At 36.7% G+C, this 26,562-nt stretch overlaps 1 pseudogene; it reads right to left on the bottom strand.

The window, feature by feature from the left end:
- Window positions 1-5,230: 5,230 nt before the first annotated feature.
- On the bottom strand, window positions 5,231-6,589 carry LOC140184201 (pachytene checkpoint protein 2 homolog; annotated as a pseudogene).
- Between the last annotated feature and the right edge of the window lie 19,973 nt (window positions 6,590-26,562).

Genomic DNA, 26,562 nt, shown 5'->3' on the forward strand with positions numbered 1-26,562 from the left:
TAATCAAGAATTAATTATCTTTTAGCTACTATGGATGCTACTTTGAGTCATGTACAATTCTGTTTATTTTAGGTAGCATTCGGATGGATTTGATGGAGTTTCCGCAGAAAAAGAGAAGAAGGTGAATGATATTGTCAACCCTGACCTCTCTGCACTCAAACCTGAATAACTCAAGTTACAGAGGTCCAATTGATGTAATTTTACTGGCGTTGGAAAGCTAACTTCTAGAGCTTTCAAATGATATATAATAGTCCACACTTCTTCTCCATTAATTCTGCTAAGGCTGCGCCTAACTTGAGATTTCTCAAGTTAGGGGTGGACTATTAAGGAATCAAGTGGTCCCCAACTCTCCAAGAAGCAAGCACGCAATCTCCTATTAATTCTTATTTAAACTTTATTTTATTTAAAAATAGGAAAATATATTATTTAGTTTTAGAAAATATATATTTTACATTAATTAGGATTATGTATAAAAGGAAAAAGATACAATCTTTTCTCTACTACCTCATTCGGTACTTTACAGTTTACCTGAATCCTTATTTTCTCTCTAAACCATGAGCAACTAAACCTCCACTGTTAAGGTTAAGAGCTCTGTCTATTGTATGGATTGATACTATTATTTTTCTATTTTAATTCATGTACTGATTTATAATTCAATAATTGTTTTCGTTCTTTATCTTATGAATCTGGGTGGAATGGAAGTATGTCCCTTGTTCTAATTGAGTTCTTGTATAACTTGGAAAAGCTCTTTACTTGAACAACAACTTGAAAACATATTCTCCTAAATTTCTAATTATCTGTACTTAACGGAATACGTGACATATAATCCTCTTATATTTGGGTAATTAGGATTTCTGTGGCATATAAACTAGAATTGAACTTCACCCTCTAATTGGAATTAAGTGACCAAGGAATTGGCGGTTGATGAATTTTAGAGGAGACTAAAAAGGGCTAAGGAATTAGGGTTTAGTCACATATAGTTTGCCATGAATTAAATCTTGCATGATTAAAATTTAAAATAGTTAGTAAGAAAAGTCAATCCGGAAAATAGATAACTCTAAAACCTTAACTGTTTCTCCATATATTATTCACAACTTGTTTACTGCTTGCTTTTTGATATTCTGAATTTACTGTTAATGATTTTGAACACCAAAACACTCTTTTCTGCTTGTCTAACTAAGTAAATTAATCAACCATTGTTGCTTAGTCTATCAATCCTTGTGGGATCGACTCTCATTCACTTGAGGTACTACTTGGTACGACTCGGTGCACTTGCCGGTCAGTTTGTGGTTGTAAATTTCGCACCAAGTTTTTGGCGCCGTTGCCGGGGATTGACTGTGATTGACAACTACTGGTTGTTTGATTTCTTAGATTTGGCATTTTTTCTTTTATTTCATTTAACTTATTTCCTTAAAATAAAAAAATTATTTTGATTTATTTTATTTAAATTTTTTTCTTAATTTCTGAAATTAAGTTTGGTGTCTCATTGGTTGTTTTATTTTTCCTAGTTATTTTACTTATTGAGTTTGAATTCTATACTCCTTTTTTTGCTTATTAGTTATTTTATTTTCTTAATTATGCAGTTTATTTTTTATTTTTATTTTTCTTTATGTTCTTTCTTTTTTGTTTGCCTGTTGACCACATGGTGCGTTTAATTATGTTTGGTGTTTTGTGCTAAGAAAAACATAATGGAGAGAGATCACATGGGTTACTACTCACACCCAATGAGTGATTCATATTATTGTGGATGGAGGAACTACCCAAATTTTGGTTGGCAAAGTCAAAACCAAAGAAACTTCAGTGTTCTATGTTCTAACTATCAAGAACCACCATCTCCATATTCATACCAAGAACCACCACCTCCCTATCCATATCAAGAACCATCATCTTTCTACCCATATCAAGAGTCACCATCTACCTATTCATACCAAGAACCATCCTCTTTTTACTCTTATCAAGAACCATCATCTCCTTCTTATTCATATCAAGAGCCACCATCTCCTTATTCATATAAAGAACCTTTAGCTCTTGAGCTTCGCATGAAAGAATTCATACATGATATAAGGACGAGTCTAAAAAATATAGAGAAATATGTGCAGTTGATTATCAAGCCCTAGGAAGAGGAACAAGCAAATTCCTTCCTAAGAGATATAATGCAAGATCCTATGGAAGAAAGGGAGAAAATCAATCAAAGGAGTTTATACTCCAGTAAATTAGAGAATTTTCCACCCTCACACATGGAAGAAGAGGAAGATGCAAAAATAAAGGAGGAAGATGCACCAACAAAGAAGGAAGATGCAAAAACAAAGGAGGTTGTAAGGGATGAAAACAATTATGGGAATCTACACTACAATGAAGCAGAGAGTGGTATAGAATGTGAGTTTATTGAACCACCAATTCAAGAAATTCTTGATGAAGGGTACACTCCAACCATTACACAACACCCAAATTTTGAAATTAAAGAAGTGAAGGCAAATCAAGAAAAGCACAAAAAAGGGATTGTGACCAAGAAACAAAAGACATTATCCATGAAAAAGAGAAGGTCAACAAAAAGTAATCCAACCTCTACCCCAACAAGCAAGGCGAATCAAGCTGATAACAATAAAGGAAAGCTTGTTAGGAGAAATTCAAGTCCAAGGGCACTAATTTTTGCCTCTCCTCCCTTGGAGTCATTTCTTTTAACCAACTGGAAGAAGAGGAAGAAAAATTCGACAATTAAGTGTCAAGCTAGTGACATTAAAAAAACGCTTGTTGGGAGGCAACCCGACGTTTTTGTATCCTTAGTCTGATTTCTTTTATTTTGATTTTACTATTTATTTGGTTTTGTTTGAATTTTTATTGTTTTTCCTTTGTTTTACGTATATTTTGATCAGACAGAGTGATTAGAACAGAAAAGATGCATTAAACAGAATTTCAAACACCTTGAAATATTTTAATTCGGGACGGGGGCGCCTAACTTAGCTCCATCAAGTTAAGCGCCACACCAAGCATTGACACTCCATTGCATTCGGGAGCTCTCACATTAGGCGCACCCAATTGTTGAAGTTAGACACCAACCCAAGAAGTAGAATTCCATTCCATTCGGCCACCTTAAAGTTAGGCGCACTAATATCTCAAGTTAGACACCATGGGTTGAGAGCCAAAGGAAATTAGGCGCAAAAAATCCTATGTTAGGCGCCATAAGGGAGTGCAACATATGAAGTTAGGCGCTAGTGGAAGGAGCATTGTCAAGTTGGGCGCTGAGTGTAGAGCAAGCCTCAAGTTAGGCACCCAAAACCCCACGTTAGGCGCAAAGCTTTAATTCCTAATCCCTTATGATTTGTTTAGCAAATTTCCACTCCATCAAAATTAATTACAAGATTCTTTTTCTTTTGAAGCTTCCAACCCAACAAGAACCACCCGTAACGCTTCCCCCCTTATATATACATAGATACCACCCCCTTTTTTATATATGGGAAAGTATGAGAAGCTAATGAAATACTTGTACAATATGTACAATGGAGGTTTATAGAGTATTAGAGATATAATCATTAGTGTTACCTTTTCCCATCAGCTGAAGCTTTTGGGATGAGTGGTATCATGACATGGTATTAGAGTGCTAAATTCGAAAGGTCAAGAGTTCGATAACTCAATAGTCCATTGTACACATTGTATAAATAGTCCATTGTCTCCCTAGCGGAATCATTTATATATATAAACTCCCCACCCGTAACCCTGTATATATACATATATATGCATACGCCCCCCTTATATATATATCGTCCCCTGCACCCTTTCTATATACATATATATACGTTCCCCCTATATATATATAAAAAACAAAAAAATATAAAAACCTAAAAAATAAAAATTAATACAATACAAAAATATATATATAATTATGTGAATCTCTCTTATTCTTTTATCATTGTATTTTTTTTTTGCAATAATATTTTTTTTATTCCTCCGTACATTTTTTATGTCCCTCTCTGTTTTTAGTTTTTCTTTGCTTGAAGACAAGCAAACTTTTAAGTTTGGTGTTGTCGCTTCGCTTTTGACTTTTTTCGTTTATTTTAATGGCACCAAAGGAAGGCGAATTATCTTCACGGAGGAGCACAACATGAAGAATGAGACGGCCATTAGGATAACTGAGGTGGTTGAGTTTCTTTCATTCTATTTCTCCTTCCATTCTTATGTTGTTGTCTTTTATTTTCTGTTGCTTTGATTTCCTACATGATCTTTAGTACTTTTAGTTCTTAGATTTAGTTTCATTCTGTTATGTGCTTTTAGTTTAAAAAAAAAATTGTCTCATGTACCACTCACTAAGCTTGAATCTAAAAAGAAAATAAAAGAAGTGATGTATTGCACACTACAACAAATAAGGGTTTTCGCAATGGTCAAAAACTGTTGCCGTAGATTGAAAAACCGTTCCCAAAACTTTAGGCAACGCTTTGGCAACGGTGTTTGACCTGTGGTATATGCGGCCATTGCCAATGCTCAAAGGCAACGGTTTTTTACCTAAGGCAACAGTAATAAAAAAACCGTTGCCAAAATTACTAGTATAGACAACGGTTTTGAAAGAAAATTTTAAACAACGGTTTCGAACCATTACTCGATAAGGAACGGTTTTAAACCGTTCTCTTTCATGATCCAACGGTTTAAAACCATAACTGAATAGACAACGATTTTAAACTGTTGTAGTTTTATTATTTACAAAGTCAACGGTTTTAAAGCGTTACCGTTGGTGTCTTTTTTGGCAACGGTTTTAAAGCGTTACCATTGGTGTCGTTTTTTGGCAACGGTTTTAAACCATTCCTTTTGTGACTTTTGACAACAGTTTTTTATAGTTATATATTTTTTTATTTACAATAATTTTCTCATGTTGCATTAAAATTAATATTCCAACTATTTTTTTTAATTTAGTGTCGATAAATAACCATAATTATTTGAATCAAATTACTAAAGAAAACTAATTGAATATTTACCATCAAATTTGATTTTTAAAGTATTCTATAACATTCATACATATTTGTAACCTATAAAAGAGATTTTATCATTTTAGAAGTCAAATAAACTAAGATACTTTAAAATCACATAATAAGAGTCTAAGTCATAACCATATCTAATCATAAAGAAAAGAGATTGATATATTACAATAGCAAATAGATTCTTCATCATCTTCACAAATTGGTGATTTTTACTCTCTAGTATTTGATCTTCACAATTTGTGTGATTAAGTTCTTTCTCTCCTTCATAATGATTTTCCTGTAAACAAAAAAATTAGCAAATTAAATATAATGTTAAGCCTAATGCTAATAATTGAAGGAATGGAAGTTTGATTTAGGCTTACCAATAGTAGTAGTTATGTTGGATGTGGTTAGGATTATCACATTTAGAGATGATTTTAACTTGTCAGTCTGAGTTAGTAATGCATTTACAACCTGAAATATTCATATTTAAAGATTACTAACACACTACGCAAATACCCAAGAAAATCCAACATCTCTCGGTTGCATTTTTTTAAATGATATTTAACATTCTCACACACTATTCAAAAAAAGATAGAAAGAAAAAAAGGAATAGTGGGGAAGAAAAGGGGTATTTTCCTGCAGGAAGGACCAGAGAGATTGGTATACCCGAATAGAATCTGAAGGATCTGAACCGGATATAGCAGCTTTTCTGGCCGCAGCAAGGCTTTCGACTTCATCTGCATGACCACACACTTAACCCAACGCGGATACATGACAAGCATATAGCATTAAGTTAAATTTTGTTCTGCCTCACCAATCAAAACAAATACTAGATTGCTTTCTTCTTTACCATTTCTTGAATCTTTTGGAAAAGTTTTGCAACCTAAACAACAAGGAAACACAATTGTGCATTCAGTGCAACAATACAACATAATAACAGTTCATCTATTAATAACCTCTGAAGTGATAACAAATTGGAAATTCATCAACTACAAAGCATTGATACTTCTAATAAATATTGTACATGCATACCAGCTTGCCATTTTCAGAAAACCATTTACTCAATAAAGAATGTGCATTCACTTCAATAAGCTGGCACTGTGGGAATCTGAGTACAAAAATAAACTGGTGAGTTTTTGTTCATTTATTTACTTGTCTCATTGGAAGATGTTGTATTAAAATTTTAACTGTGTTGTTAGTGCACCTTGAATTAAATCGAATCGATAATTTCTTAGCTAATGCTTTACATAATGAAATCTTTCCAATCCCAGGGTCCCTGTGGAAGAATTATGCTATAAATATCCAAAAATGTCAAGATATATTCCTGATTCAATCCTCTAAAAAAAATCTTATATATCAATTTCATACTTTTTTTTCTTCTTTAATTCTATTTTTCTAGATAGAACTCATTATTGTTTGTTATGAATCTATCCAATAATTTTACTTGCATTAGTAAAACTAGATTCAAATAAATAAAGGTAAACATGATTAGCTTAAAACACATCCAAAATGATATTATTTGTACGAGTTCTATGCTATTGGCTTTTAGTTCACAGTCTAATGAACACAATAAGTATGGTTCCACCATCAGCAAGTTTTTGGTCTCCTTCCTTTGTCTGTTGAGTCCCCTTCTCTTTCATGGTTTGCAAGAGTTAGCTATAGTCCCTCAAACTGCAAGCTTTTCTTTTAAAGGAACTCTATAGAATCTTAATTAATTTATAGAGTTTAATCAATAATTAATTATCTTTTAGCCACTATGGATGCTACTTTGAGTCATGTACAATTCTGTTTATTTTAGGTAGCATTCGGATGGATTTGATGGAGTTTCCGCAGAAAAAGAGAAGAAGGTGAATGATATTGTCAACCCTGACCTCTCTACACTCAAACCTGAATAACTCAAGTTACAGAGGTCCAATTGACGTAATTTTAGTGGCGTTGGAAAGCTAACTTCTAGAGCTTTCAAACGATATATAATAGTTCATACTTCTTCTCCATTAATTCTGCTAAGGCTGCGCCTAACTTGAGAAAGCATGGACTATTAAGGAATCAAGTGGTCCCTAACTCTCCAAGAAGCAAGCACACAATCTCCTATTAGTTCTTATTTAAACTTTATTTTATTTAAAAATAGGAAAATATATTATTTAGTTTTAGAAAATATATATTTTATATTAATTAGGATTAGATATAAAAGGAAAAAGATACAATCTTTTCTCTATTACCTCATTCGACACTTTACAGTTTACCTGAATCCTTATTTTCTCTCTGAACCATGAGCAACTAAACATCCGCTGTTAAGGTTAGGAGCTCTGTCTATTGTATGGATTGATACTATTATTTTTCTATTTTAATTCATGTATCGATTTATAATTCAAGAATTATTTTCGTTCTTTATCTTATGAATCTGGGTGGAACATAAGTATGACCCTTGTTCTAATTGAATTCTTGTATAACTTGAAAAAGCTCTTTACTTGAACAACAGCTTGAAAACATATTCTCCTAAATTTCTAATTATCTGGATTTAACGGGATACTGACATATAATCCTCTTATATTTGGGTAATTAGGATTTCTGTGGCATAAAAACTAGAATTGAACTTCACCCTCTAATTGGAATTAAGTGACCAAGAAATTGGCGGTTGGTGAATTTTAGAGGAGACTAAAAATGTCTAAGAAATTAGGGTTTAGTCACATATATTTTGCCATGAATTAAATCTTGCATGATTAAAATTTAAAATAGTTAGTAAAAAAAGTCAATCCGAAAAATAGATAACTCTGAAACCTTAACTGTTTCTCCATATATTATTCACAATTTGTTTACTGCTTACTTTTTGATATTCTGAATTTACTGTTAATGCTTTTGAACACCAAAACACTCTTTTCTACTTGTCTAACTAAGTAAATTAATCAACCATTGTTGCTTAGTCCATCAATCCTCGTGGGATCGACCCTTATTCGCTTGAGGTACTACTTGGTACGACTCGGTGTATTTGCCGGTCAGTTTGTGGTTGTAAATTCTGCACCAATGGTTTACGTCAGCCGGTGACACAAGGCACGGATTCTCCGCTGCAAACAGTGGCATGGGAATGCTTCAAGCAACAACGTACAAGCACGGGGACTGGGCGATGCTCGGCGGGTCAGCAGTGACGGATTGGTGGTTCAGCACCGAGGTTGCGATGCGGATGCTGTCAGCGATGGCGTATGGTCGCCAACAGGAGTCGCCGACGCAGTTCGCGTCGGAGCTGATGCAGGTCTCCAGAAAGGCGGGTGCGTGGCGGAGGGAGGTGGTGACCAGCTACAGTGATGTGGCGGAGGGGGTTTGTGAGCAGCGACAGTGACATTTTTAAGGGTTAGGGTCACGGATGGTCAACAATGGTAAATTGGGGTAATTTGATTTAAGGATAGTAATTAGGGTAAATAGGAATAATAAATTTAATTTGGGCCATATAAAAAAACCATTGTATATATTGTATAGAAACTTCATTGTCTCCCTAGCGAGACTCTTGTAGTCATTTTTCTTTCAAAAACTTTACACACATACATATATCAACTTTATTTTTTTTTATCATTATAATAAAACTAATAGATAACAATAGTTTATTAGTAGTATTATCACAACCATCATGACTAACTGCAAATTTAACCGCCGTCATCGACAAATTTAACGGCAATTTTGGTAGCGATATATCAAATAAAATAATTATATGTCTTCGATTGATAGTAATTTGTGAAAAAATCGATGCTAATTTATCTTAATCACATTTTATTTTTCTTCAAAACAAGACCATAATAATAAAATAAAGCATATATATGATCTATTTTATATTTCAATTTAAGTTTTAGAAAATTTTTAATATCTACAATGTGAAAATAAGAAGGGAGTCACTCAGATAAAGATGTCAAAGACGTCTTTTTAAAAAAATTATTTTTAATAATTAAAATTCAACATATATAACCGATTTAAATTTGGTTATTTTTATTAAAATTAGATCGGACAAATTAGTTTAGTCGAAAAATCAATAAATCAAATTTTGAACTGGTCTAAATTAATATATTTTTTTATAAAAAATAACTACAATATCTCTATTATAAAAAATAACTAAAATACCTCTATTATATATATCTTAATTTTGAAAACTCTAAATTCTAACTTTATGACGACAGAGAAGTAAAGGGCTAGAATTTAAGATTCTCAAAATTAATATATATAATAGAAGTATTTTAGTCATTTTCCATAATAAAGATATTGCAGTCATTTTCTATAAAAATAATATTAATTTAGACTAGTTCAAGATTTGATTCACTATTTTTTCGATCAAATTAATTTGATTAGCCTACTAATTTTGATAAAAATAACACAGTTTAATCAATTATATATGATAAATTTTAATTATTAAAAATATCTTAAAAAAATATTTTAGACATTTTTATTTGAGTGGCTCTCAAAAAAGAATAATTGTATAACTTCAGTAGCATGGCCGAAATGAAGACTATGATGTGATCATGCCATTAAAATCGTATTTGGCAGCATCATTATATGTAGTAGCATTTTCAAAATGAAGGCTATAATGTGATCATGCCATTAAATGTGGTCCATTATTTTCATAAATATCGACAACACACACCTTCATTCAAACCACCAAATGAATAATAAACAATCAAAGAGGAAGCAAGCAAAATATTATGGAGGATATAATAATAAAGTTGTAAGCCACTAGAAGAATGAAAATGATTACCAAGTGATGGTGTGATTTATAACCCCGTAATATAACCAATTATAACCCGTAATATAACAAAAAAAATTTACTAAAAAATTAAAATTAGTGCATCTCATTATTATATAAAATTATTTTACAAAGAGAAGAGACAATTTGTGCAATAAAAAAATTTACAAAGAAATGAGGCAATTAGTACAAGTGAAGAATGACCTTCGAAAATGAAGTATTAATAAAGAGAACTAAAACAATGTCTTCCAAATGTTAAAAAATGAGATTAATTATTTTTTATAATAAAAATATAAATTTATTAATTTGTTTAATACTTTTAATAGAGAATAATAATCTTTTTTTTAGAAAAATACCACACTTACATTCCCTACTTTTCAAATGAACTAATGCTAAATTCGTGCGATTCATGGGCTTACATTTTAATTTGACATAATAATTATAAATTTTTGGTTAACCGAAAAACAAATTTGGTTTTTGAATTAACAAAATCATGTTCAACCCTAAAATTAACCATTAGCCTCCTACACAATTTTTAACCCTTTTTTCTTTTCTCTAACCCAGAAATATAACAAAAAAATTTTCACTAAAAAATTAAAATTAGCACATCTCATTATTATCGAAAGCTATTTGAGAAAGAGAAGAGGCAATTTGTGTAACTGAAGAATTTACAAAGAGATGATACAATTTGTGCAATTGAGAAAGTGACGTTCGAAAGTGAAGTATTAATAGAGAGTGTAACACCCTACTGTAACACCCTACCATTCAAAGTCTTATGCTTAAGTCATAATTCAGAGATGGCAAGGTATTACGACCTCTAAAACAAAAATTAGTACGTATAGTAATATGAATAATTGATTATAACTAGGAGCCTTTGTAGAAAAAGGGGTAAACAAAAACCGCAACCTTAAAGCGCAACACTCCGATCGATAACGTAACGGACAAGAATAACCAACGCGAGATTATATGTAAACAGAGGAGTGTCAAAAATAGGAATATCAAGACTCGAGTTCCGGCTGCGAAGATAACCGGTTCGAGCATAGCAATATATACATATGATAAAATAAGGAAAACCCCAAGGAAACCCAAAGGGACACAAATACATAAAACCTATTCTCCAAAATTCTCCCATAAGAGGAGTCATCACAGTTTGTATTATTTAATGGAGATAAAAGTATCTAAGAAAAACATATAAACCAAAAACATGGCCCCCAAGAACAAGGAATCTTCGCAATCTAGAAGTCTCCAGCATGCCTCAGCGAGAAACCTCACGTCCTGCATCTGAAAACCACAAAATCCGCATGGGTGAGAACCAGAGGTTCCCAGCAGGTAACAGCTTCCACATATATAATACATAATAATAGAGGAAAGCCGAAGGCAATTCTAGAACTTCCCCCAAATAATATCAAAACTTATAAACAAGCTAAACCATATAAGGGCATCTGACTAAAGATCCTTCAGTCTAACTAATACTTCCCTTTCCAATTCCTTCAGACCTCCCAACCACCAGCAGGAGTATAATATAGCAAACACAGTTATATCAGACAAAGAATATACAAATAGGAGCAGTTAAGACATTTAGACAAATAGCAATTAATGTGCAGTCAAATAGGCAATCTCAAACAATTCACATAGTATGCATATGATGAATGCCTGTCCCTAGTGGCTGATGATATCATCTTGTCGGTTATATAGCCAACCCGACAAGTCCTGGTCGCTAACCATTGGACTGTCCCTCTGTCGTGCATCCCTAAACTCGAGTTATACTCGTTATAAACTTGATCATAAACATGATCCATATCAATCACCCTCATTGGTGAATATTTACGGGGGTTCGAGCTCATCCAGGCCTTTCACAGTGCCCGGCCACACTTACAACATAGGGTCAACAGAGCTTCGAGTCTCAACCTGGAGCACGTGGTGGCTAGCCACTGCTACTACCCAAGGAAACTCGTACTCAGATAGTGGAAGTGCAATTTCACAATTATCAATAATTCAGCATCAACATGCATGAATTCTCATCCATGGATCAACATCCATATTAGCCATTCCGGCTCACGGTTCAATCCAGAACCAGCCAATATTCATAGCATACACAGCTATTCCGGCTCACGGTTAAATCCATAACCAGCCATTTCATAAACAATTACGGCCCTTCGGCCAATGGCATAACAAGCACTTCCACCACCATCCTCCACATCTCACATAATCATCAATGATCCTCATTGATTATTCATTTCTCTTGCTTCACTCGCAAGTTACCACATCCACTAGCTCCTTCTCTCATAGCTAGGCATATCATAATGATTTAAGATATAAGTGGTGAGATCGGAGGCTTAGAAGTATGAGATTTGGCTTTTAAAACTCAAAAATCAACTTTGGGATGAAAACAGGGCCACGCGTACGCGCACTCCACGCTCACGCGTGGGTGACCTCAAAAACTCATCGACGCGTAAGCGTCACGCACGCTAACGCGTGGATTCCAAACTTGCCCATCGACGCGCACGCGTCAACCACGCGTACGCGCGGGTGTTCTCGTGCCCCAGGCACAACACCGGCACAGTTCTGGCATAACTCTCTGGAAAATGGCTGGGCATTGGGTGCAGCACAATCGGCGCGCCCGCGCACATCACGCGTACGCGTGGATGGCACTTTTCGGAAGATCGGCGCGCACGCGCCAGGTGCGCCCACGCGCAAGGGGTCATTCTGCTAAAAATTTTCTAAGTTAAAAAGCTGCAGAATTTCACAGATTTACACCCCAATCTTCCAACGGACATAACTTCATCATTTCAAATCGTTTTTCACCCGTTCTTCGAACGGCATGGACATCCCGGATCAAATTTCATTTTTTAAACAGATTTGGTACAAAACGGAGATCCGTAGTCCAAGTTATGTCCCGTCAAAGTATGCCCAAAAACCATAATTTCATTCAAAACCACAATATGCCATTTTCAAAACAAGCCATTTTCAATTCTTTCTAAAATCAATCAAAACATGCCAATTTCATCCCTTTTCTTTAAAAATCAATCAAAATGTATCAAATTCAACATCAAGCCTCCTCAACTCACACATTGACACATTACCACAATATACAAAGTCACTATCTCATCATTTTACCCCACTTCTCCCAAGTGGCTCAAACTCAAACATATTGACATATCATATACTATTCCTCATGCCAATTCTCAACAACACCAATTTCAATTAACCATCATTATACATAATCAATATCATATTCACCATCAACATGGTTCAACCCACAATTCAACCATAACCAATCATCAAGCATATATCACATCATGCATACTTCTCATACATCATACCATTAAGGCATCAATAATCATCATCACATATATGACCACATCATATATCTCAAGCATTTAACAACATCAACCATTCAATGCCTATCTTAGGGCCTCTAGCCTAAGTATTTCCTACCACATTACATATTAGATACGGGAAACCGAAACCATACCTTAGCCGATTTTCCCAAGCTCCACCGGAGCACTTCCAAACCACTTAACCACAAGCTCTCAAGGCCTCAACACCACCAAGAACAGATTTTTCACCACCCAACCCTTTCCAAGCTTTTCAAAGTCACCAATCAAGCTCCAATTTTCACATATACACAACCTAAGCCACAACCATCATACCCATACACAACATCTCAAAACCCAATTATCATAAATCAACAAAAATACACTAGGGTTAAGAACCTTACCTCACCCAAGGTCCAAGGAGACAAGATTAACCTTCTCCTTCAAGAGAGTTGGGTCCTATAACATCAAAGAACCCAAAATCTCAACATTTTACCCATGAAACTCGAAAATAGGGGCTGAGATTTCGAACAGAAACTTGTGGCTTACCTCAAGATTGATGGTATGGGTTTTGTAGAGCTCTCCGCGGTGAACGCGTGGCCGCAAACGGGGCGGCAATCGGAGCTCTAGATCAAAAGTTATGGTGGTTTGAAGATCAAGTGAGAGAGAGGAGTTGAGAGAATGTTCTTCCCTTCCTCTCCACCATTTCAGCTTGTGTGTGTAACAAATGAGGAGAGAGAGTGCTGAAAACTAGGGTTTTGGTTAACTTGTGTTGGGCCAAGGGCCCACTTTGGGTCCAATTGGCCCGGTTTGGCCCGTTCGGTCCAATCTTGGTCCGAATTCTATAAAATTGGTACCGAAATTCTCGTCTCAATCTCCTCTATCACATTTAGCCATAAAAATCACATTTTAGGCTTTCTAGAATAAATTCTCATTTATGGGTTAATTAGCCGTTAATTAACCGGGTTTTACATTCTACCCACCTAATTGGGAATTTTGCCCACAAAATTTAAATGCAATTACCTGAGAATAAATGCGGATAGTCCGTTCGCATCTCCGACTCAAGTTCCCAAGTGTGTTCCTCAACACCGCCTCGACTCCAAGCCACTTTGACTAGTGAAACATCTTTCCCACGCAACCGTTTGATACTAGTATCATCGATTCTGACTGGAGCCACTGGAAGCGTCAAATCTTCCCTCAACTGAACCGACTCAGGTTCCAACACATGGCTAGCATCAGGAGTGTACTTCCGAAGCTGCGACACGTGAAAAACGTCGTGCAGGTTCGAAAGATGAGGTGGTAGAGCCATCCGATACGCCACCGGTCCAATCCTTTCCAGGATCTGAAATGGACCAATGTATCGAGGATTCAACTTCTTTGTTTTAATTGCCCTACCTACTCCCGTAGTCGGAGTAACCTTAAGGAAAACATGGTCTCCTTCCTCAAACTCTAAGGGCTTTCGCCTCTGATCGGCGTAACTCTTTTGACGACTCTGCGCCGTAAGCATCCTGTCACGGATTTTCTTGACTTGTTCAGTAGTCTCAGCTATCAATTCCGGCCCTAACAAGCCTTTCTCTCCAGCTTCATACCAACATAGCGGAGATTGACATTTCCTCCCATACAAGGCCTCATACGGAGCCATTCCAATGCTCGCATGATAACTATTATTGTATGCAAACTCCACTAATGGCATATATCGATCCCAACTGACCGGTTGGTCCAAAACACAAGCTCTCAACATATCCTCTAGTGTTTGGATCGTCCTCTCGGATTGACCATCTGTTTGAGGATGGTAAGCCGTGCTCAAGCTTAATCGGGTTCCAAAAGCTTTCTGAAATGCACCCCAAAACCTTGAAGTGAAACGAGGATCTCTATCAGAGATTATAGTAGCAGGTACACCATGAAGTCTCACAATCTCCTTTATGTACAACCGTGCTAGCTCCTCAAGGGTGTAAGTCATACGAATGGGCAAAAAGTGAGCTGACTTCGTCAGTCGGTCCACAATCACCCAAATAGCATCAAAACCAGCCCTAGTCCTTGGCAATCCCGATACAAAGTCCATTGCAATACTTTCCCACTTCCATTGCGGAATCTCTAAAGGTTGCAACATACCGGAAGGCCTTTGATGTTCAATCTTTACCTTTTGACAAGTTAAGCACTTTGAAACATATTCCGCCACATCATGCTTCATACCCGGCCACCAAAACATTGCCTTTAAATCATGGTACATCTTAGTACTTCCCGGGTGAATGGAGAATCCACTTTTGTGTGCCTCCTTTAAAATATCTTGCCTCAAAGTGCCAACATCCGGCACAATGATCCTACCCTTGAATCTCCATAACCCATCTTTTTCTTCCGACACTCTCCACCGTTTTCCTTGCTCAATAGCCGGTAACACCTTCCATAACGCTTCATCATTTTGATGAGCCTTTAGGAGTTCGGACTTAAAATCACTTGAGATCTCTAATCGGCTCAAACACAAAGTTCCGGATACTTCTCGAGCACCAATTTTCAAACTCTCGAATCCCTTGAGCAACTTCTCCTCTTGAAGCATCATCCAAGCCGCATATAACGACTTTCGACTCAACGCATCTGCCACTACATTCGCCTTTCCCGGATGGTAATTCAACTCAAAGTCGTAGTCTTTCAACAATTCATCCACCTCCTCTGTCTCATATTGAGCTCTTTCTGATCGAAGAGGTACTTCAAGCTCTTATGATCAGAGAAAACTTGGAACTTAACCCCATAGAGATAATGCCTCCACACCTTCAAGGCAAACACAACCGCAGCGAGTTCCAAATCGTGCGTAGGGTAACTAACTTCATGAGGTCTCAACTGTCGTGAGGCATACGCCACCACATTACGATGCTGCATCAGCACGCACCCTAGGCCCTTCAATGAGGCATCACAATACGCCTCAAATGGTTCATTCGGCTCGGGTAACACTAGCACAGGTGCAGTGGTCAACTTTCTCTTCAATGTCTGAAAGCTCTCCTCGCACTCAGGAGTCCAAACAAATGGAGTGTCTTTGCGGGTTAACTTTGTCATTGGCAAAGCTATCTGTGAAAAGCCCTTGATAAACCTTCGGTAATAGCCAGCTAAACCCAGAAAACTCCTTACCTCTGTTACGGTGGTTGGTTGCTTCCAATCCATCACAGCCTCCACCTTAGTTGGATCCACGGCTATTCCCTTCTTACTCACCACGTGACCCAAAAACTTCACCTCACTCTTCCAAAACTCACACTTAGACAGTTTTGCATAAAGTTTCTTCTCCTTTAGAATCTGCAACACGGTCCTCAAGTGTTCAGCATGCTCTTCTTCAGTCTTGGAATAAATCAGTATGTCATCAATGAAGATAACAACGAATTTATCCAGAAACGGACGGAAAACTCTATGCATGTAATCCATAAACACTGCAGGAGCATTCGTCAACCCAAAAGACATTACAATGTACTCGTAATGACCATAACGAGTCCTAAAAGCAGTCTTAGGGATATCCTCACCCCTCACCCTTATCTGGTGATAACCGGATCGCAAATCGATCTTGGAGAAAACTCCAGCTCCTTGTAACTGATCCATGAGATCATCAATTCTCGGCAATGGGTACTTATTCTTTATTGTAACCTTGTTCAGCTGCCTGTAATCCACACAGAGCCGCATACTCCCATCCTTCTTCTTCACCAGTAACACTGGAGCACCCCACGGAGAGACACTTGGTCGTATAAAATTCTTTCCCAACAAGTCCTCTAATTGAGACTTTAGTTCATTCATCTCTAACGGTGACATCCTGTAAGGAGCACTTGAGATTGGTCCCGCCCCGGGCACCAATTCAATAGCAAACTCAACCTCTCGGTTAGGTGGGAACTCATCAATATCATCGGGAAACACTTCCGGAAACTCACACACAATCGGAATCTGTTCCAACTTTTGATCATCACCCGAAACGCCCGCGGCTAACAACATGATACCCTGACATTCGGTTCCGGAACAATTCACCATCATCGAATTCAAGTAATAATTATTTACCACGACCGGCCCTTCTGTATCTTCCGGCATAAAGTACACCGACTTTGTAGAACAATCAAGCAGAACATGGTTCTTAGATAACCAGTCCAATCCCAAGATAAGATCAAGACCAATCATCGGCAAGCAGATTAAATTATGAACAAAATCACGCTGCTTGAACCTAAAGGAAGCTTCCGGGCATCCTAGCCTAGTTACCATAGCCTCATGGGTAGCATTATACACCTTTAGGTCATAACCTAAAGTTGCAATCTTCAGTCCTAACTCATGGGCTTTCTCAAATGCAATGAATGAATGTGATGCTCCCGAATCAAATAAAGCATTTAAAGTTTGACAAGCAATTTCACAGTTACCTCGAATGAGTGTCTCAGATCCCTCAGCTCCTACAGCTGAAGTGGTGAACACCCGACCAGTCTGTTGTGCCTTCCCAGCACCTTGTTTCTGCCTCTCCAGACAATTGGCGGCTTTATGCCCCGCTTTTCCACAATTGTAGCACAAACCCCATCCGGCCTTGCATGGTGCTCCCGGATGGTGACTCCCACACCTAGTGCAAGCTTGATCATTCTGAGGCTGCTTCCCAAACTTCTTCCCTTGGGAATTGTTGTTGTTGTTGGGCCTCCTGAAAGAGCTTCCTCTCTTGAAAGACGAACCTCTAGGTGCAAAGCTCTTCCCTCGGTTTTGTGGGAATGATCCCCTTTGACTCCCTTTCTCAGCGGTTGCCCTCTTCACACACTCTTCAGCAACCCTACACTTGTTTACCAACTCGGAGAAGGTCCTAATCTCCATTGGTCCCACTGAACTGAAGATATCACTCCGGAGTCCTCCTTCATATTTAACACACTTCCATTCTTCATAGTCCACTGGGGTCCCTTGGCACATGCGAGAGAACCTGAACAACTCCTCAAACTTGTCAGTATACTCTGATATGGACATAGTACCCTGTTTCAGCTGTAGCAATTCAAGTTCCTTAGCCGTCCTAGCAGAAGTCGGAAAGTACTTCTTATAGAACTCCTCTTGGAAAACATTCCAAGTGATATAATCATCACCCTGCTGCAGAAGACGTCGGATACCTTGCCACCAATGGGATGCTTCACCGACAAGCATATAGGTAGCAAACTCGACACGCTGTCCTTCAGGCACCACTTGCGCCTGCAGCGCTCGCTCTATAGCTTGAAACCATGTATCAGCCTCAGTCGGACTAGTAGTTCCCTTGAACTTAGGTGGATTTACCTTCAAAAAGTTTGCCAGTGTCATCGGGCCTTGAACTCCACCTCCATCATTACCATGGTTGTTCATCTGTTGGCCAAGAGCCTCAGCAGTGGCTTGCATAGCAGCAGCCATGTTCTCCAACGCAGTCATAAAGTTCACCGGGTCATGAGGGTTATTCTCCGGTGCACGAGTATTCGTACGACCTCTCGCACTACCTCTACCGCGTCCACGAGGCGCCATCTGGTTCCTATACATACCAAACAATCGATATTAAGTTGATCAGTCTCAATATCGGAAGTCTAGTACTTCAAAGTCCCAAATGCATGCTCATGAACGTTTATGCCAAATATATCAAGCAGATATACTAATAGCACATAACACACACACAGAGAATGCACAGAAGCATAATCAGTCCATCCCTCAGGCTCTACAGGAACGAACTGCTCTGATACCATAATGTAACACCCTACCATTCAAAGTCTTATGCTTAAGTCATAATTCAGAGATGGCAAGGTATTACGACCTCTAAAACAAAAATTAGTACGTATAGTAATATGAATAATTGATTATAACTAGGAGCCTTTGTAGAAAAAGGGGTAAACAAAAACCGCAACCTTAAAGCGCAACACTCCGATCGATAACGTAACGGACAAGAATAACCAACGCGAGATTATATGTAAACAGAGGAGTGTCAAAAACAGGAATATCAAGACTCGAGTTCCGGCTGCGAAGATAACCGGTTCGAGCATAGCAATATATACATATGATAAAATAAGGAAAACCCCAAGGAAACCCAAAGGGACACAAATACATAAAACCTATTCTCCAAAATTCTCCCATAAGAGGAGTCATCACAGTTTGTATTATTTAATGGAGATAAAAGTATCTAAGCAAAACATATAAACCAAAAACATGGCCCCCAAGAACAAGGAATCTTCGCAATCTAGAAGTCTCCAGCATGCCTCAGCGAGAAACCTCACGTCCTGCATCTGAAAACCACAAAATCCGCATGGGTGAGAACCAGAGGTTCCCAGCAGGTAACAGCTTCCACATATATAATACATAATAATAGAGGAAAGCCGAAGGCAATTCTAGAACTTCCCCCAAATAATATCAAAACTTATAAACAAGCTAAACCATATAAGGGCATCTGACTAAAGATCCTTCAGTCTAACTAATACTTCCCTTTCCAATTCCTTCAGACCTCCCAACCACCAGCAGGAGTATAATATAGCAAACACAGTTATATCAGACAAAGAATATACAAATAGGAGCAGTTAAGACATTTAGACAAATAGCAATTAATGTGCAGTCAAATAGGCAATCTCAAACAATTCACATAGTATGCATATGATGAATGCCTGTCCCTAGTGGCTGATGATATCATCTTGTCGGTTATATAGCCAACCCGACAAGTCCTGGTCGCTAACCATTGGACTGTCCCTCTGTCGTGCATCCCCAAACTCGAGTTATACTCGTTATAAACTTGATCATAAACATGATCCATATCAATCACCCTCATTGGTGAATATTTACGGGGGTTCGAGCTCATCCGGGCCTTTCACAGTGCCCGGCCACACTTACAACATAGGGTCAACAGAGCTTCGAGTCTCAACCTGGAGCACGTGGTGGCTAGCCACTGCTACTACCCAAGGAAACTCGTACTCAGATAGTGGAAGTGCAATTTCACAATTATCAATAATTCAGCATCAACATGCATGAATTCTCATCCATGGATCAACATCCATATTAGCCATTCCGGCTCACGGTTCAATCCAGAACCAGCCAATATTCATAGCATACACAGCTATTCCGGCTCACGGTTAAATCCATAACCAGCCATTTCATAAACAATTACGGCCCTTCGGCCAATGGCATAACAAGCACTTCCACCACCATCCTCCACATCTCACATAATCATCAATGATCCTCATTGATTATTCATTTCTCTTGCTTCACTCGCAAGTTACCACATCCACTAGCTCCTTCTCTCATAGCTAGGCATATCATAATGATTTAAGATATAAGTGGTGAGATCGGAGGCTTAGAAGTATGAGATTTGGCTTTTAAAACTCAAAAATCAACTTTGGGATGAAAACAGGGCCGCGCGTACGCGCACTCCACGCTCACGCGTGGGTGACCTCAAAAACTCATCGACGCGTAAGCGTCACGCACGCTAACGCGTGGATTCCAAACTTGCCCATCGACGCGCACGCGTCAACCACGCGTACGCGCGGGTGTTCTCGTGCCCCAGGCACAACACCGGCACAGTTCTGGCATAACTCTCTGGAAAATGGCTGGGCATTGGGTGCAGCACAATCGGCGCGCCCGCGCACATCACGCGTACGCGTGGATGGCACTTTTCGGAAGATCGGCGCGCACGCGCCAGGTGCGCCCACGCGCAAGGGGTCATTCTGCTAAAAATTTTCTAAGTTAAAAAGCTGCAGAATTTCACAGATTTACACCCCAATCTTCCAACGGACATAACTTCATCATTTCAAATCGTTTTTCACCCGTTCTTCGAACGGCATGGACATCCCGGATCAAATTTCATTTTTTAAACAGATTTGGTACAAAACGGAGATCCGTAGTCCAAGTTATGTCCCGTCAAAGTATGCCCAAAAACCATAATTTCATTCAAAACCACAATATGCCATTTTCAAAACAAGCCATTTTCAATTCTTTCTAAAATCAATCAAAACATGCCAATTTCATCCCTTTTCTTTAAAAATCAATCAAAATGTATCAAATTCAACATCAAGCCTCCTCAACTCACACATTGACACATTACCACAATATACAAAGTCACTATCTCATCATTTTACCCCACTTCTCCCAAGTGGCTCAAACTCAAACATATTGACATATCATATACTATTCCTCATGCCAATTCTCAACAACACCAATTTCAATTAACCATCATTATACATAATCAATATCATATTCACCATCAACATGGTTCAACCCACAATTCAACCATAACCAATCATCAAGCATATATCACATCATGCATACTTCTCATACATCATACCATTAAGGCATCAATAATCATCATCACATATATGACCACATCATATATCTCAAGCATTTAACAACATCAACCATTCAATGCCTATCTTAGGGCCTCTAGCCTAAGTATTTCCTACCACATTACATATTAGATACGGGAAACCGAAACCATACCTTAGCCGATTTTCCCAAGCTCCACCGGAGCACTTCCAAACCACTTAACCACAAGCTCTCAAGGCCTCAACACCACCAAGAACAGATTTTTCACCACCCAACCCTTTCCAAGCTTTTCAAAGTCACCAATCAAGCTCCAATTTTCACATATACACAACCTAAGCCACAACCATCATACCCATACACAACATCTCAAAACCCAATTATCATAAATCAACAAAAATACACTAGGGTTAAGAACCTTACCTCACCCAAGGTCCAAGGAGACAAGATTAACCTTCTCCTTCAAGAGAGTTGGGTCCTATAACATCAAAGAACCCAAAATCTCAACATTTTACCCATGAAACTCGAAAATAGGGGCTGAGATTTCGAACAGAAACTTGTGGCTTACCTCAAGATTGATGGTATGGGTTTTGTAGAGCTCTCCGCGGTGAACGCGTGGCCGCAAACGGGGCGGCAATCGGAGCTCTAGATCAAAAGTTATGGTGGTTTGAAGATCAAGTGAGAGAGAGGAGTTGAGAGAATGTTCTTCCCTTCCTCTCCACCATTTCAGCTTGTGTGTGTAACAAATGAGGAGAGAGAGTGCTGAAAACTAGGGTTTTGGTTAACTTGTGTTGGGCCAAGGGCCCACTTTGGGTCCAATTGGCCCGGTTTGGCCCGTTCGGTCCAATCTTGGTCCGAATTCTATAAAATTGGTACCGAAATTCTCGTCTCAATCTCCTCTATCACATTTAGCCATAAAAATCACATTTTAGGCTTTCTAGAATAAATTCTCATTTATGGGTTAATTAGCCGTTAATTAACCGGGTTTTACATTCTACCCACCTAATTGGGAATTTTGCCCACAAAATTTAAATGCAATTACCTGAGAATAAATGCGGATAGTCCGTTCGCATCTCCGACTCAAGTTCCCAAGTGTGTTCCTCAACACCGCCTCGACTCCAAGCCACTTTGACTAGTGAAACATCTTTCCCACGCAACCGTTTGATACTAGTATCATCGATTCTGACTGGAGCCACTGGAAGCGTCAAATCTTCCCTCAACTGAACCGACTCAGGTTCCAACACATGGCTAGCATCAGGAGTGTACTTCCGAAGCTGCGACACGTGAAAAACGTCGTGCAGGTTCGAAAGATGAGGTGGTAGAGCCATCCGATACGCCACCGGTCCAATCCTTTCCAGGATCTGAAATGGACCAATGTATCGAGGATTCAACTTCTTTGTTTTAATTGCCCTACCTACTCCCGTAGTCGGAGTAACCTTAAGGAAAACATGGTCTCCTTCCTCAAACTCTAAGGGCTTTCGCCTCTGATCGGTGTAACTCTTTTGACGACTCTGCGCCGTAAGCATCCTGTCACGGATTTTCTTGACTTGTTCAGTAGTCTCAGCTATCAATTCCGGCCCTAACAAGCCTTTCTCTCCAGCTTCATACCAACATAGCGGAGATTGACATTTCCTCCCAGAGGCATTCCTAAAACTTCGACACTCAGAATCATTCTTAAGGAAAATAAACTAAACCAAAAGTTAGGTAAGCTACCTAAGGTATTCTAATTCTGAATCTAACTTTAACCTAATAATTCACGTTCTGTCTCCTCTAATCTTCCGAATCATTGGTGGGACAATCCTCTCTCCTCACACCTTCGTCAAGAGGAATTTCCCAAAAAAACATACACATACAATTCAAGCAAAGAAAACACAGATAGAGAAGCATTTACAGCAAGTAGAACAAGTAGCAGATAAGTAGAATTTAACAGTTAAACAAACTAAAGCAATGTACACCCAAACAAAGCAAACAAATGCATATGATGTATGCCTGTCCTATAGCTGATGAGTCTCATCTGTCGGTTATACAGCCAACCCGACAAGTCCAGGTAGTTAACCATTGGACAGTCCCTCTGTGCGCGCATCCCCAAGCTTAATAATATTCTATGGAGTCAAACTCCAAGCTCAGATAGTATTCAATATTCATATTTATATGCATGCCCATGGGGGAATCCGGGGAGTTAAAGTGTCCGGTCACATCTTGCGACAGAGGGTCAACAAATAGTTTCAAATACACAAGCCACATAATAATCTCTTTTCCTTTTAAAATATTACCTCAAATCAAACTCTAATTCTTAAAGAATTTTGGCAATATCTCCTCTAAGACTCAAATTTCTGCCACCCTTCAAGGGTCCCAACTATCAACCAAACACCTCTCAGTCACTCAAATCATGTCTAGTAACAAATTATTTCATAATCAAACAAATACTAATATTAAATCTTTTTCCAAACCGACCAACTTCAACAACAAATTATTGACAACAGCTAAACCTCACATTTTATACCATATACACAATCCATCAATTATTCATTCATTTCACTCCTATCTTAAGGTCTTCTAGCCTATGTTTTCACGTGACATTAAACATTAACTACAAGAAACCAAAACCATACCTTCGTACGGAATCAAAATATTCAAAGCTTCGGAGAAGCTTTCTGACTGAGCTATCGAAGAAGAAAATGTCCAGAATCGTCTATGCCTCCTAAAATTTCCGTTGGCCAAACCCAAAGAAAAGATGAGCTATGTCACTGTCAACTTCCACTAATCAAAAAAATGGTGCCAACGTGTAGAAGAAGAGGTTACGAATACTCTTACCGGATTAGATTTTTGATTGGAGTTACGGATTGCAAGAAATCGAAGCCGGAAGTTCGAAGGAATTTACGTTCTTTCCTTTTTTTTTCTTCGTTACGCTATTCTCTCTCTTTTTTTTCTTTCTTATGATGTTCATCTATATATATGTATACGTATGACTTATGAAGGCTTATATATAAGCCGCCTTAGCTTTCTTTATTATTATTATATATTTATATGTATGTATATATGCATAATAATAGTGATAATATATATATGTAACTTAATCCAAAATGTAAACCGTCTTTGATCTCCATCCTTTATAATTAATAATAGTAATAATAGTACTAGCAATAGCAATGATGATCATGTAACAACAACAACAACAACAACAACAACAACAACAACAACAACAACAACAACGTAGTGAATATAATAACAATAATGAATACATAATACTAGGGTTTAAAACTATATAAACTTATAATACATATAATACTCATAACAATTGTATGTAATGTTTATAATAATAATAATAATAATAATAATAATAATAATAATATTAAAGATTTGATTAAATTTAAATTATTATAAAATTAGTTCAATTACTGATAATAAAAATAATTTTTTTAAAAAATAAGAAATTCTAATTTTATAAAATAAATTATAACTTATTTATATTTATATTTTTAAAATTGAGGGTTGCTACAGAGAGAGCTAAAATATTGTCTTTCAGTTATTAAAAAATGAGATTAATTATTTTTTATAATAAAAATATAAATTTACTAATTTGTTTAATATTTTTAATAGATAATAATAACCTTTTTTTAACAAAATATCACACTTACACTCCCTACTTTTCAAATGAATTAGTGCTAAATTTGTACGATTTACGGGCTTATATTTTAATTTGACATAATAATTATAAATATTAGGTTAACCAAAAAAATATTTGGTTTTTGAATTAACCAAATCATGTATAATCCTAAAATCAACCATAAGTCTCTTATACAATTTTTAACCATTTTTTCTTTTCTTTAACCCCGTAATATAATAAAAAAATTCACTAAAAAATTAAAATTAGTGCATCTTATTATTATCGAATGTCATTTTATAAAGAGAAGAGACAATTTGTGTAACAGAAAAATTTAAAAAGAGATGAGGCAATTGGTAAAAGTGAGGAAGTGGCTTTCGAAAATAAAATATTAATAGAGAAAGCTAAAACAATGCTTTATGACAGTTAAAAAATGAAATTAATTCTTTTTTTATAATAAAAATATAAATTTACTATTTTGTTTAATAGATAATAATAACCTTTTTTTTAAAAAAATATCACACTTACAATCCCTATTTTTCAAATAAACTAGCGCTAAACTTGGGAATTCACAGATTTATATTTTAATTTGACATAATAATTATAAATTTTTGGTTAAGCAAAAAATATTTTGTTTTTGAATTAACTAAATCATGGACAACCCTAAAATCTACTATAAGAAAAAAAAATTTCACCAACGAATTAAAATTAGCGCATCTCGTTATTATCAAAAGTAATTTTACAAAAAATAGACAATTTGTGCAACAGAAGAATTTATAAAGAGATGAGGCAATTGATGCAAGTGAGGAAGTGCCCTTCGAAAATGAAAAATTAATAGAGAGAGCTAAAACAATATCTTCCAACGGTTTAAAAATGAGATTAATTACTTTTTTATAATAAAAATATAAATTTAATAATTTGTTTAATATTTTTAATGGATAATAATAATATTTTTTTAGAAAAACATCACACTTACACTCCCTATTTTTCAAATGAACTAGTGCTAAATCGGTGCGAATCACGGACTTATATCTTAATTTGACATAATAATTATAAATTTTTTGTTAACCAAAAAAACAGATTTGATTTTTGAATTCACCAAATCATGTACAACCCTAAAATCAACCATAAGCATCTTACACAATTTTTAACTGTTTTTTCTTTTTTCTAACCCCGTAATATAACAAAAAAATCCAATAAATAAAAAATTAGCGCATCTCATTATTATCGAAAGCCATTTTATAAAGAAAAAAAGGCAATTTGTGCAACAGAATAATTTACAAAGAAATGAGACAATCGGTGCAAGTGAGGAAGTATTAATAGAGAGAGCTAAAACAATGTCTTCTGGCGGTTAAAAAATGAGATTAATTACTTTTTATAATAAAAATATAAATTTACTAATTTGTTTAATGCTTTTAATAGATAATATTTTTTTAGAAAAACATCACACTACCACTTCTTACTTTTCAAATGAACTAGTGCTAAATCTGTGCGATTTACGAACTTACGTTTTAATTTGACATAATAATTATTAACTTTTGGTTAACCCAAAAATCGATTTGGTTTTTGAAATAACCAAATCATGTACACTCCTAAAATTAACCATAAGTCTTCTACACAATTTTTAACCATTTTTTTTCTAACTTCGTAATAAAACAAAAAAAAATTCATTAAAGAATTAAAATTAGTGCATCTCATTATTATCAAAAGCCATTTTACAAAGAGAAGAGGTAA

Source organism: Arachis hypogaea, chromosome 4 (assembly GCF_003086295.3).
Source record: "Arachis hypogaea cultivar Tifrunner chromosome 4, arahy.Tifrunner.gnm2.J5K5, whole genome shotgun sequence".
Taxonomy (NCBI): Eukaryota; Viridiplantae; Streptophyta; class Magnoliopsida; order Fabales; family Fabaceae; genus Arachis; species Arachis hypogaea.